The sequence below is a fragment of the Leptidea sinapis genome, chromosome 33 (genome assembly GCF_905404315.1).
Source record: "Leptidea sinapis chromosome 33, ilLepSina1.1, whole genome shotgun sequence".
In the NCBI taxonomy this organism is placed as follows: Eukaryota; Metazoa; Arthropoda; class Insecta; order Lepidoptera; family Pieridae; genus Leptidea; species Leptidea sinapis.
The window spans coordinates 10,464,233-10,478,310 of NC_066297.1; the positions used below are offsets into that span (position 1 = coordinate 10,464,233).

Genomic DNA, 14,078 nt, shown 5'->3' on the forward strand with positions numbered 1-14,078 from the left:
GCGGGACGCGAACCCACGACCCCTCGCGTTCCATGCGAGTGCTCTTCCAACTTAGCTAACCGTTCGAGTGACGTATCGTCATAAAATCTTGCATGATTTGTTCAACTCTCAAATTGTGGCTTTATCTACAGGATAGCCATAGCCATTCATAAAATTTTGTTCTCAAATTTTATTTGTGTATTAATCCAAGAAGTGCAATGTATCTTTTTAAAAACATCACAAATAATTCTAGGGACTTTTAATAGAGATTATAAGATAGTTATGATTCATATACATATAAATAATCTGCATCACATATTTTTTTATTTTGAGTGCCACTATATTCATTATTATGGTCCAATTGCAAAACTCCACTTTTAGGATGTAGTATATATATCTCGAAAGGAAGAAGGGCCATTAGTTTTTAAAAAGCGCAGAACCACTGACCTATTGGTCACTGGCTCTGCTATAACTATATTTGTCCTACTGAGCAGGTAACATACCTACATTTAGCCTATTTATAATTTAATGCAACTGCTGAACCTGTTTTGTAACGCTCTAACAGGACTATTAGAAAAAGGAAACGATTCAAGAGAAATAACCATTTTTATTTAGCTATCAAACAATCTCGTAATCCTTTTTTTTAAAGCAAAGTAAAAACACAGAGGTTCAGTATAGAAACACAAGTAAATAGCTATAACATAATATTTTTAAAGCACAGTAATAGCACAGAGATTCAGTATAGAAACACAAGTAAATAGTTATAACAATTTAACTAAGTACATAGGAATAAAGTTAATAGTTAAAGTTACTCACAATGTTCTCGCTCCGACTGCTGGCACCGAACTGAGCTGCGCGCGTCGAGTTTTCTTCTCACCCCCTGTGTGAGGGCGGAAGGAGGGTGTCAGGGCGGGGCCCTATACCCTGGCACTTCTTCTCCCAAGACGTTGGGAGAGTCATTTGATTATATTTGGAGACTTCTTGGAATGTGGTTGTGGTCGCTACATGTGGTGTCATCTCACGCGCGCCCGAAGGGCGCGTGGGGGATGATGATCGAGGCGATAGCCTCCTGCATCAGGAATCAGCGCTGGACATGACTATGTCCAGGACGTTGGGGTGGGGTTCTTGCGTCCCCCATGACGTTTTTCCTTCCGTTTTTCAACATTTTTGTCTTCATTACGCTCCTTGGTGGGCGCCCCCGCTTGTCCCGAGCGATCGAACCCCGTTGGAAGGATACACGGGGTGATCGACTGGTTGGCGAGGATTCTTGGCTTCAAGGCTTCCGGGACTAAGTATTCTAGTTTGAGTCCTTCTATGAGGATGCCCAAACTTTCTAATGCCCCATCACTTAGTTCATCCACCAGTTTTTGCATTGTGAATCCACTCTTGATTTTCTTTTTTCCTTTGGCCTCTCGAGGCAGGGCTTGATTTCCCGAAGCCATGGGTATGGAGTCGTCTGCCGCAACGTCTTCTGATCGTGGAGGTCGCTCTGGATGGTTGCTTTCTGGGCGCAACAACTCTTCACAGTAATTGTGGGTATCTTCATTATTGTAGGTATTTTCAAAAAACTCACTGCGGGTAGTTTCATTTTCCTCAGCTTGTAGGAGGGGCGGCAGGTGAGCGGCGTCATACCTCTTCGGGTGGCTGCTCTCAGTGTACAGCAATTCTTGGTTGTTGTGCGTGGCTTCTGGTTCTTGCTCCACATCTTTCGGAGGGGGCGGCGTGGGGGAGGCAAACGGTTTTCTTGAGCCGTTGCGCGTTACCGTGCTTGCCCTTTTGTTGCGAGCCTCTTCTTTGTAGACCCGGCAGCTTGTGTTGCTTGCCGGGTGGGGACCACCGCAGTTAACGCGGGTGGTCGGCTCCGGCAGTGGGCGGCTGCAGTCTCTGGCTGGGTGCGGTCCGCCACATCGTACGCAGGCCAGCTGCCGATGGCAGCCGTGCGACGAGTGTCGGAAGCCCTGACAACGGTGGCACTGTGCTGGTTCTATCTTAATGCCCGCCATGTTGAGTAGTTCAGTTATCTCATATATGGCGGGGGTAATTCCAGGAGATCTCTTCAGGATTATAAAATATATACATCCTGGCCGGCCTCTTCTTGCTTGCACTCGTTGGCAGTACTCGGGACTGTATCCCCGTGAGCGCAAAGCATCTTCAATTTCTGCTGGTTCAGTATCGACCGGCAGGCCCCGAATCGCTAACTTAAGTCTGCGATCTGCCGGCAATGAGTAACTGAACCAGGGGAGCTTCGTGGTTTCCTCTTGACTTGAGAGTTACTGTTGTACCACTCTGTACTCTGCTTCGTCCGCTGGCATGAAGCGGACCCCTTTGCCGAAAGGGCGGGCATTTGGGGCCCGACCCAACTTTTCGTGCAGAATCTTGAAGTGTTGGATCCAGTTGGGCATTTCTTCAACCACCAGCGGCGGCATTCTTCCCTTGCGGGTGGTAGCGGCGGCCGTGGGGCCGGTAGTGGCCGTGGGGGCAGTCTGCGTTCTCATTTGGCGGCCGGGAGACGATACAATTTCGGCGAAGCTCGCAGTTGGGGATGCGTTCTGTGGCGGCATCTGGAGTGTGCTCGTCCGTATACGGGTGTGCTCATCTGTTGATGAGCGCTGGCTGCAGGTAGATGGAGGTGCGCTGTAGATCTGCATCTCCTCGAGGATGCTCTCCACACTAATAGAATGATAGTTTGGAGAGAGCTTCTTTTCAACCGCGTGGCAGGCGGTCGTGACCAGACGCGCGTATTCCGCCTTAACACCCGCGACCTCGATCCCCAGACCAAAGTGCGCAACTGTGAAGTTGAGCATGCTCTGGCTACACAACATAATGTTGTGTGCTAGGGATTCGGTCTTGGGCTTCAGGGGGGCGCACTGGATGGTCTCGACTGTCGTGTCATCGCGGGTCTGCTGTGGCGTCTTGCTGGGCGCAACGCGTGTTTTAGACGCGGCGGGCGCTCCCGGCGGTTCTGCGCTGATGTGCGGCGTGGAAGCGATAGGCGTCGTGTCCATCGGCGATTGTGGTCGCACGACGGACGGCTTCTTTTTCTTTGACTTCTTCGAAGACATGGCGTCGGGCTCCAACGTCGGTGGAGCTGGGACCGTACTTCACTGCTCAAGGCTAGCAGCACATCCCTCCCTGCAGTTGTGCCGTTCTCCGGGGGATCCCGCTGGTGGGAAGCCGGGAAGTAGGTACTGAGCCTGGAGGGCAGCTACGTAGCCGGAGATCGGAGCTGGTGACGGCTTCCTTGCACCAAGGATGATGGCGCGGCGCTTTCTGAGGGTAGCTTTAAAAATAAAGCGACTCAGAGAGCAAGGTTGACAGCGAGAACGAGTGAATAGCAGTAAGGTTGCAAATCTGCGCGCACTCAAACAACTGGTTTTATACCCTTGCTATCGTTCGCATGTCAGCCAGTCGACCGTTATTCACAATGCTTTTAAATTAGGTAACTACCCACAAAATAATCCAGTGACGTTTTTAAATAATTACTACATTGCAAATTCAACTTATTTTGGATTCAAACAATATTCTAAAATCAGTAATTCTAAGTTCAAACTCATAACTAATCATATTCGGAGTCATTAATTAATTAATGTAAAACTGTAATCATCTTAAGTACAACACAACCAACATTATAATTGAATAAACTTAAGAATAATCGCTGCGGCGACACGGCCATACTGATGCGCGATGCGTGCCTATGTACTTCCACAGTACATGCAGGCCTATTGGATTGATTATACGTTGTTCTCATTTACTATAAACATTCCACATGTTTACAGACAGATATTGCAAGAATAATTGCACACATACTATTTACCACTCATGAAAACAGCGCGTTTATTTTAACAGCTGTGTAATCTCAACTGCTCATTCCACATGACAACAGTTAGCAAATCGATTTGTAGGGAAGGATAGGTAGATGAAAGGTCGATGCTGTATATAACAGAGGCTCTAATTAGGAATAATGGGGTAGGTCGATGCTGTGCTCTGGGCGATTCTGTACGCCGTGGTACACAGGGGATCATAATTCTTTCAGGATAGGATTATTGATTGCTTATTGGGCTACTCCACGCGCCAATAGCATTATGTATTTTGTTTTATTGGTTGCTTTTTGGACTACTCCACGCGCCAACAGCATTTTAATTATTATTATTATTGATTGCTTATTGGGCTACTCCACGCGCCAATAGCATTATTTTTTTTTTGTGTTATTTTTAATGTTTTATTGGAATCATTATAGAAGGTGCTCACTATTTTAGTCAGCTAGGGTTCATCTTCAGATTGTAAGGCAGGTCCGGCGCTGGGTGGCCCGGCTTGTTGATCGTCTGGTGGAGACACGGCCGCCTGGACGCTGCCGCCAGGCTGTGGGGCGCGCCGCAGTTGGTCGTGTGCGACCTTGCGAGGTCGGCCATGGTGTCCCACTACCTTCTTTACAAGGTAGCGGTCGTTGTCTAGAACCCTGTGAACTTCGTAAGGAACACTAAATTTAAGGCCAAGAGAGGACTGGTTTCTGGGGCTGTTTTTTATAAATTGTGAATTTTAGCTCGTCCCCTGTCAAACCTGGCTTTATCTTTGGCAGATACTTGTGTCATCCTTTGTTGGACAAGGCGATCGAGTGCTTCGATGTCAATTACTTCATTATCTAAATTAACCAAGCTCAGTAGCTCCGGGGGAACGCAATGTTGACGTCGAGTCAGCAGCGTCAGTGGGGCTGCACCTGTGGTTCTGTGGACAGTGCAGTTTAGAGCTAGCTGAAGACTTTCAAGCGCTGTATGCCAGTTTGAGGTCTCGTAGTTTTTAATCATGACAAGACTTTTTTTAGCGTTGCCATTACCCACTCTACTTGTCCGTTAGCTCTACTAACACCAGGTGCAATAGAATGTATTTCTATATTAAACATATCACAGTAGCTTTTGTATTCCCCTAGAAACTCGCGGCCACCATCGACAATCACTTGCCTGGGAGCTCCAAATAGGTGGATTACTTGTTTCAGGGCCGCGAGAGTGCTGGGTTGACTTTTGTCAATGGTATGACGTAGTAACACATACTTGGTGTAAGCGTCTCCTGTAACCACGACATACTCTTGTTCTTCTGAAGTTCCTAATTTCCCTGTAACATCCATGTGTATAACTTCGAATGGAATTACTGGTTTGGTGATGGGATGCAACTGTACTTGCGTCGCTCCAGGAGTTTGCTTTGTGTTCTACATATCACACAGTTGTCTACGAAATCGCGGACAGTAGTTCTCATTTTATCAAAATAATAGGTTTCTCCTAGTTTTCATGAGTCTTTTCCCAGCCGGGATGTTTCAGGGCGCTATGAAAAGTATTGATAAGACTCCACTGAAAAGACTTTGGTACAACGATAAGTTTTTGTAAGCCATGCTCATCGTCTCGTCTCTCAAATTTAAGGACATTACCCTCAAGGTGGTACCCAGGAACAATATCGCCATTATCTCTGCATAATGGCGATAATCTATGATAGGTCGCAACTAGCTGTCACGTCGTTGTTCGACGTTTATCCATATTGTTGGTCAAGACGTTGACTGTCAGTGAATCCGGATTTCTACTCAGATAATCTGCAGACTGCATCCGCTCGCCCTTCCTGTATTCGATGTCGAATTCAAAATTTTGGAGATAAGCCCACCATCGATGAATGATGAAGGTAATAAATCCTTTTTGTGCTTCGAAGCTTTAAGCGCATTACAATCTGTAATTACTTTAAACTGACCACCATAAAGAAAATGACGAAAATGTTTGATTGCGCGGACTACGGCTAGAGTCTCAAGCTCATAAGAGTGGTATCTACTTTCAATGTCTGTTGTTCGCATACTAAAGTAGGCCACTACGTGCTGCCGTCCGTGAATAATTTGAACGAGTATAGCTCCAAAGCCAAGACTACTGGCATCAGTAAATAACTCTATAGGTTTCCCCTCTTGAAATATTGTTAGGACCGGTGAGGAAGTCAGGTGACGAATAACCTTCTGACGTGCATTCTCATGAACATGAGTCCATTGCCATTTAGCGCCTTGCTTAGTAAGTTCGTATAGGGGTGACATAGTTCGTGCGAAATCTGGTATAAAACGACGAAAATATCCCGCGAGACCGTTAAATTGACGTACTTGTTTAACGTTAGATGGCACGGGAGATTTTAGTAATGCCTCTACTTTTTTGGGGCTAGGACGAACCTGACCATCCTCTATCACGTTACCTAAGTATTCTATCGACCGTTTAAAGAAAATACATTTATCAATATTGACCGAAAATCCCGACTCACGTAATGCTATGAAAATTCTTTCTAGGTACGTAAGACCAGACGTAAAATCGCGGCATTTACTGATGACGTCATCAATATATACCTGTGCAACACTGTTTTGACCAAAATAATTGGACTCGAATATGGAGATTTGCTTTCTTGAACAATGTCATTATCAATTAATTCTTTGACAATGACCTTGACTTTTTCACGCTCGACTGGGCTTAGCCTATAGGGCCGTTCCACGAATTTGTTGGGATTTTTCAAACGAATCTCTAATTGGCCTGTATTAACACGAGTTCGTGAAAAACCGCGATTAAAAATATTGGAGTACTTATTTAAAGTTAGTAATTGTTCAATTTCAAACTGATTACTTAAATCATGATATTTGGTCAAATAATCCAGTTGTGGATCGCATGTGCATAACGCGGGGGTGTGAGCATAAAGTGGCTTTATATTGGGTTATAATTACAGTTAAACCGGTTTCACGCAAAAGGTTTGCACCTATTAACACAAGCGATGACATTTCATAGTCAGCTAAGACGCGGAAATCAATCTCTACATTAATGTTATCTATGGTACATATGGTGGTCAATATGCTCATGGAAATCACGGGAAATGGTCCTATCCCACGTAAATAGTTAACTACATGTCGTCGTTTACCGGGTTACTTATTTGCAATAGATTCACATATAACAGAGCACTCCGCGCCACTATCGAAAACCGTATCAATAACTATATCACCTACCCGCATACGCATAGTATTTAACATCTTTGTATTATTTGTAACGGAATTTATATTGGAGGTTATTTCTTTCTCGCGGCGGAAACAAGAGTCAAAGGTGTGACCAGATTTTGAACAGAAAGAGCAGATTCTATTTTCGCTTTTTATTTTAGGTAAGGATGTTGACGTACTAGAGGTTTTATCAGTGATACGTTTTTCTGAAGTTACTGGTGTATTTTTACTACGACAATCGCGGTACGTATGCCCAGATCTTTTACAAAAGTTACATTATGGAGTGTTTCGATTATCAATAGCAAATTTTGACCGTTTGGATGGGGTTGATTGAGATTCTGGGAGCTAGAACGCTTAACACGAATAGACGAGGCAACGGAGATTAATTCTGGCACTGAGATGGCTCTGGCATTCATGAGTTCAATTCGAAGGCGTTCGTCACTAACAGTTCCTATAACCGCCTCTACTGCGTCACCGTCGTCAAGTTTATCTCTAGTAACACGTCTCCACAAAATCCACGATTGAGATAAAAACTCGGCAATGTCTTTGGTGGAATGAAATATAATTTACAGACCCTAAAGATCAGAAGGAAACTTCTTGGGGCTAAAACATTATATGGATTATGTAACAACAAATATGACTGCAGTGATTTAGTACACAATCTAAACTTCCAGGTTCCAAGAGTTGTATGTCAGCGCAGTGTACGTAAGCGTCCCCTTTTTGCAGTTAGCCCAATTCGAACCAACTCCGGCAAACGCGCGCCTCTGCAACGCCTATTTAGCACATACAATGAAATCTTTTCAGATATTGACATATTAGGTATATCGGAACGACAATTCAAATCAGCAATTAATAGCACATTGAAACAGCATCAACTTAATTAATGTTATTTAATTAAATTTAAACTTAAATCTCATTGTTATGAAATTAAATATTCTCATTGGAGACTTATATGTAACATCATAATAATATTGTAAGCAACATCTGTTTGTAATAACTACTTTTCTTTCTTGTTACCTAACACTTAAATAGTAACCCGTGGACACTGTCGTTGGTTATGCACTCAGTACTATTTATGTTATTTCTTCCTCTAATGTAATCATCTAGTGTGTAATTGTTTTGTGTCCCAAATAAAATAAAAATAAAATAAAATGATATTGGTGTTCCCTAAACTTTACTATGTCCCTTGAGTATCGATTCTCTGGTTCAAACGTGGTTATGATATTTTGGCACAGCTCGTCCCACGTGGACGTTGTAACCAGCCAATCATCAGCCCACATCTTGGCCCGGCCTTTCAATAAGCTAGTCACCTTCATGCGTATATCATAATCACTGAGCTCATAGTTAGTTTTTGCAGAGGAAATATGACTACACCATTCACGGACGCCGACATTACCGTCTGGATCGAATGAGGGCAGAAATTCATCAGTAATTTTGATTTTATCACGTTGATTTAGTAATTTTTCAAAAACAGTTTGCATCATTGTAATCAGTTGTAAGTAAAAATCAGGAGGCACGTTACCGCCCTTTGGTTGTTGCGGTAACGATTGGCAGTTGGCAGATATGGTAGATCCGCTACCGCCATGTTGCTGCCCGGGCGCGTCGCACGCTGACGCGCTCCGCTCCATAGAATGATCTCGGTGATGCGCATCCATTGCCGCACGTGGTCTTGATAGATGTAGGTAGGTAGGTAGACACAACCTGAAACATTACATTAAAACGGACAAAGAGGTAGATATGAATCCCACTTCTGATGTCGAAAGGAAGAAGGGCCATTAGTTTTTAAAAAGCGCAGAACCACTGACCTATTGGTCACTGGCTCTGCTATAACTATATTTGTCCTACTGAGCAGGTAACATACCTACATTTAGCCTATTTATAATTTAATGCAACTGCTGAACCTGTTTTGTAACGCTCTAACAGGACTATTAGGAAAAGGAAACGATTCAAGAGAAATAACCATTTTTATTTAGCTATCAAACAATCTCGTAATCCTTTTTAAAGCAAAGTAATAACACAGAGGTTCAGTATAGAAACACAAGTAAATAGCTATAACATAATATTTTTAAAGCACAGTAATAGCACAGAGATTCAGTATAGAAACACAAGTAAATAGCTATAACAATTTAACTAAGTACATAGGAATAAAGTTAATAGTTAAAGTTACTCACAATGTTCTCGCTCCGACTGCTGGCACCGAACTGAGCTGCGTGCATTTTTTTTTTGCGCCCAAGCAAGGGAATGGGCTACCCTCCGGGATAACGACGGGAGGGAGGTGGTGAATAGTCATGCATACCAACGCAGCCTAAGTCTGCGTTGGTTATGTGGGACTCACGTGGAAACCTAGGTGCCTACCCACTAAACACCACCTGCAGTTGGCTTTGGGCAGGTGCCCTCTAAGCCTACATCGAAGGCGACCTTCTCTTGGGGAGAGAGAGGCGCAATATGAGCTGCGTGCACTCAAACAACTGGTTTTATACCCTTGCTATCGTTCGCGTGTCAGCCAGTCGACCGTTATTCACAATGCTTTTAAATTAGGTAACTACCCACAAAATAATCAAGTGACGTTTTTAAATAATTACTACAAAGCAAATTCAACTTATTTTGGATTCAAACAATATTCTAAAATCAGTAATTATTAACTAAAAATGATTGAAACTAATCTAAGTTCAAACTCATAACTAATCATATTCGGAGTCATTAATTAATTAATGTAAAACTGTAATCATCTTAAGTACAACACAACCAACATTATAATTGAATAAACTTAAGAATAATCGCTGCAGCGACATATATATATATTTTCTACGTCATGGTTTTCAATTTTCGAGTACACACAGATTACTACACGGACGCTATTCGTTGTAACCGTCTGCCATCCCTAGTGATAAAGAAGGGGACACACGTGCGAGATTTACGACTGTCAGAAAATCTCCTCTCAAAAGTAGTATGTCTAGAAATGGAGGTTTAGTGGATTGAGAACACATACCTTTTACGTTGCAGATTACTCCAATCTACTGAATAGATGGCTGACTTTCTAGAATGGGTTCCGACTGCTACAATTTTACTTGTATTTAAAAATATTATTAATAAAAAGTTCAAGTTCATGTTCAAGTTCAAGTTTTTTATCTTAAATACTATCACACGTCATACATACTTAACATATACTCAATATATGAGTAGAACGAGCGCTCAATGAGCCACCTTTAAAGTATATATTTAAAGAATTATAGTCCGGGAGTTTATTATAAACCCGAGGGCTCATAGTGTGTATTGTGCGGGAAGCTTATTCCAGGCTGTGGGACTGTATTTTTCTTATACCGGTGTAAGTGGGCACGGGCGTATAAACCTATCTGTAGTATTAGGAGGCTTGGTGTTGTTAGTATGTTTAATAACACGAAGAAAAGTCTTACACATTGGTCCGACGGTTTACCATCTAGTATGCGAACGGCTCGTCTTTGTAGGCGACAAACTCGTACATAGTCCGCGGCGCGTCCCCAGAATTTGATTCCATATTGTACCTGCGATTGAAAATAAAAACACAATAAGCTCCTGTTCTACATTACCTAGCCTTATTAGTCGAGTTCTCGTTATTAGCACTTCTAAAAGTTTCATTGCTTATGATTGTTTAATAGGATGTAATGTTTCCCGCGTTTATTTGCAAGGCTACCTCATATTCGGCAAACTTCAGAATTATCATTGTATTGACAGTTTTGTCAGCGAAATAGGAAACATATTGCATATTCTTGGTTTCTTCTCAGATAAAACTTTACACCATGTTTTTTTGCTGTTAAAATATAAGTCGGGTTAAACCACTAAAGTCTATATAATTTGAGCTCAGTTTTTTCGAAGGGGTAGGCACATATTTTTTTTACTTCCTGTATATATGTAATCTACGAAAGTTTCTATTTCTTTAATAATGTTAGCCAGAACAAATATAACAAAGTAAATGACCCATTGCCAACCGTTATAAACTATAACAGATTAAAATATACAAAAGCTCCCTCAGTAATGTTGTCTAATACTAAGCGGTAATTACGAAGCGTGTGTCGCGTGAATGAAGACTTCTAATGGCTGTGTTTGAAGGTCTGAGGCGTGGAAATTGCGTGGAAACTACCACCCTAACAATTTTAATATGTAAAGTAATAGATGTGGTGAAACTTCATTAACGTGTTTGTAGGCTTGAATGCCTGATGCGTAATGATCGTTCTAACAGTAAGTTATCCTTTCATTAATTCTTGCTAAATCTCATTAACTATTCGGAGAGATTTCGTATGAGTTTTCAATTGTTTTTAGAGGATTTCAATTATTAGTCTTTGTTGATATGGAAAGCATCTATAAAGATTAATTTTGGTAGTTTTTTAAAGTCGTATTATAATATTGGTGTGATAAGCAATTATATCATACATTATTTAATATTAATATTTGTAGCCCCTACAATTTTTTGCCGCACGCATGATTACCTCGCAGATTGCAGATTTATTCCTACTTACTGACACTTATCGTATTATTTTGGATAACTCACACTATAGCTTAATAAATTATAGCCTGTGTGTTATTCTGATGTATAAGCTATATTATTGTAAAGTTTCATTAAAATCCATTCAGTAGTTTTTGAATTAAAGAGCAACAAACATACGTCCAGACATTCTTAGAAACTTTCGCATTTGTAATATCAGTAGGATTTATTAGCATCGCCAACACAATTATCACTTTCTAATTACATTAAATATTCTACATAAGTCTAAATCTAAGTGTTATTGCACTTACAGGCAACCACCACATGCAAATACATAGCTATTCATATTTTTTTTAATTTTAATATTCAACATAAGAACTAATACAATACAATTATATTATACGACTAGCTGACCCGGCAAACGTTGTTTTGCCATATAAAGTATAATTCACGCGATAGTTTTATAAGTAATAAAATATTGCCTATATTATAGCCTGTACATCATTTTGTTCTATTGTCAATAGTTTTTGCAGCGCACGCAAAAATAGGTTTTCGATTTTACACCTTGTGTTACAAAATAGCAATTTTATTACGGATCCCTAATTTAAAAAAAAAATCATAGCCTATAGCCTTCCTCGAAAAATGGACTACCCAACACTGAAAGAATCATTCAAATCGGACCAGTAGTATCAGAGATTAGCGCGTTCAAACAAACAAACAAACACTGCAGCTTTATAATATTAGTATAGATAAAATAGAATTATATAATTAGTGTCTATAAAATCAAAATAAATTAAAATGAACAAACCTTATTTTACTTAAATACGGCAGAACTAAAATATAACATTAAATGAATAATGTTTGTTGAACAGCACATTATATTCCTGTCGAGCAACATATCAATTTCCGAACTGTCATACTCTACGCTTTAAATTTATAAATTAAAATTAACAATTCACGAGAATTATAATTCATGATAAGTGTGCACTATAAAAAGCAAATAAAAGTTGTAGCTGAGAAATGTATTTTCATATAAAAATATAAAAGTTAGTGAACAGTGTCGTTTAAGGCTAAGTGTCCATTAGTTTAAGTGCGAAAAGTATTAAGTTGACTGGAAAATATTTTCTATTCTCAACCAGTGCAATTTCTTTCAATTGTTTTAAATTATTATCTATTTAAGATATCTTAAATATAAAATTGTCGTGTCTGCTGAACCGTATTGTATGAAATGTTGTGTGCATATCGGGTAGCTCTGATCGGCCAAAATCTATTTTAATAGTCCACAAGTTTTTTTTATTTTTTTTTTTTCAATTTGTATCAGGTGGGTCAGCTAGTAATTTTATATATTTTTATTAAACTATTTTCATTCTATGTGAAGTGTTTTTCGACTATTTATATCATATTCAATTCAACATAAATTAAATAATCAACATTTTGATCAGGGTTATATCGAGGTACCATATACATACAACAAAGTAATAAATAAATATTTAAGGTAATAAAATCTTATTCTTGAAATTACTTCTTAAAAATTCATGGCATTAAAAAGCAGAAACGGAAATCCATCTTTTATATCCAAGTATTATAAGAATACTTTTGGAATTAATTTAAAGTCTTTCTTTCACTAAAGTGTGATACAAAGATACATAAATAAGTAAGGGTAGAGACAATTAAAGAGAAGAAAATGTTGAAGTGGTTTTGTATTGTCGAAAAGTATTGCACTTACAAAAAAAAACTGGCAATTGCAATTTTGACATTTAAAGCGAGTATTATAAGGGTAATGTTTTACTTTCTTTTAAATAAACGCAGTGTAAAGTTACTCAAAGTTTAAAATAACTTCTCCCTGTCATGTAATTCTGTAGTGACAAAGGTAAGATAAAGACAAAAAGTTTTAATTTGGAATACATTTACTTCTCGTATATTAATTACACAGTTAAAAAAATTTAAAGAAGATGGATGAATGTTAATTACGTGTACTAGTTTATAGATCGAATTGAAGTGTTCCTTGAAGTGATTGTTGAAGTGAAGCGAGTACGGAGATGATTTGGTATTCCTTAGCTAAGTTGTAGTCAGCGTGCGGTGCGAGTGCAGGGGAGAGCGGGCTCCTTGTGAGCGTTGAGCAGTCAGTTAGGGAATAACTATCGAGCGAGGCGGTTGTGTCGCACAGGCATTCCAGGAACACCGCGTTTTTATTACGTAATATATTATAGCTGTTTGTGTTAAGTGAAACGTTTCTTGCTGATTATTATGCCATATGTTTTACTTGCTGTCGTGTTCAACGCCTACAACAATGGACTACCACGAAGACCAACTGACTGGTGTTGCCGCGTCGATTGCAGGTCAAGATTATCAAAAATAAAAGAGAAATAATACCAGGACCATTGAGATTTTAACCCAGTAGACTTTTGATACCTCCTACATTCGTAATACAAACGATTCAGTCAGACAACTGAGGGGAGCTGGCACAGGATACTGAATGCTCATTGGTCAGATTATAATCACAACATATCGTAAACACTGTGTAATTTTTTTAAAGTGATAAACCTTATCACTTTAAAAAAATAACAAAGTTCTTGGATAGTTACACAAATTTAGTATAGTAAATTGTTTGCTATTTGATACAGTATATTTACATAAGGACTGTGATTTTAG

The 14,078-nt window shown here is 40.0% G+C and overlaps 1 pseudogene; it reads right to left on the reverse strand.

Annotated features, from left to right (window-relative positions):
• Positions 1 to 4,239: 4,239 nt before the first annotated feature.
• Positions 4,240 to 5,996, reverse strand: LOC126974626 (uncharacterized; annotated as a pseudogene).
• Positions 5,997 to 14,078: the final 8,082 nt, after the last annotated feature.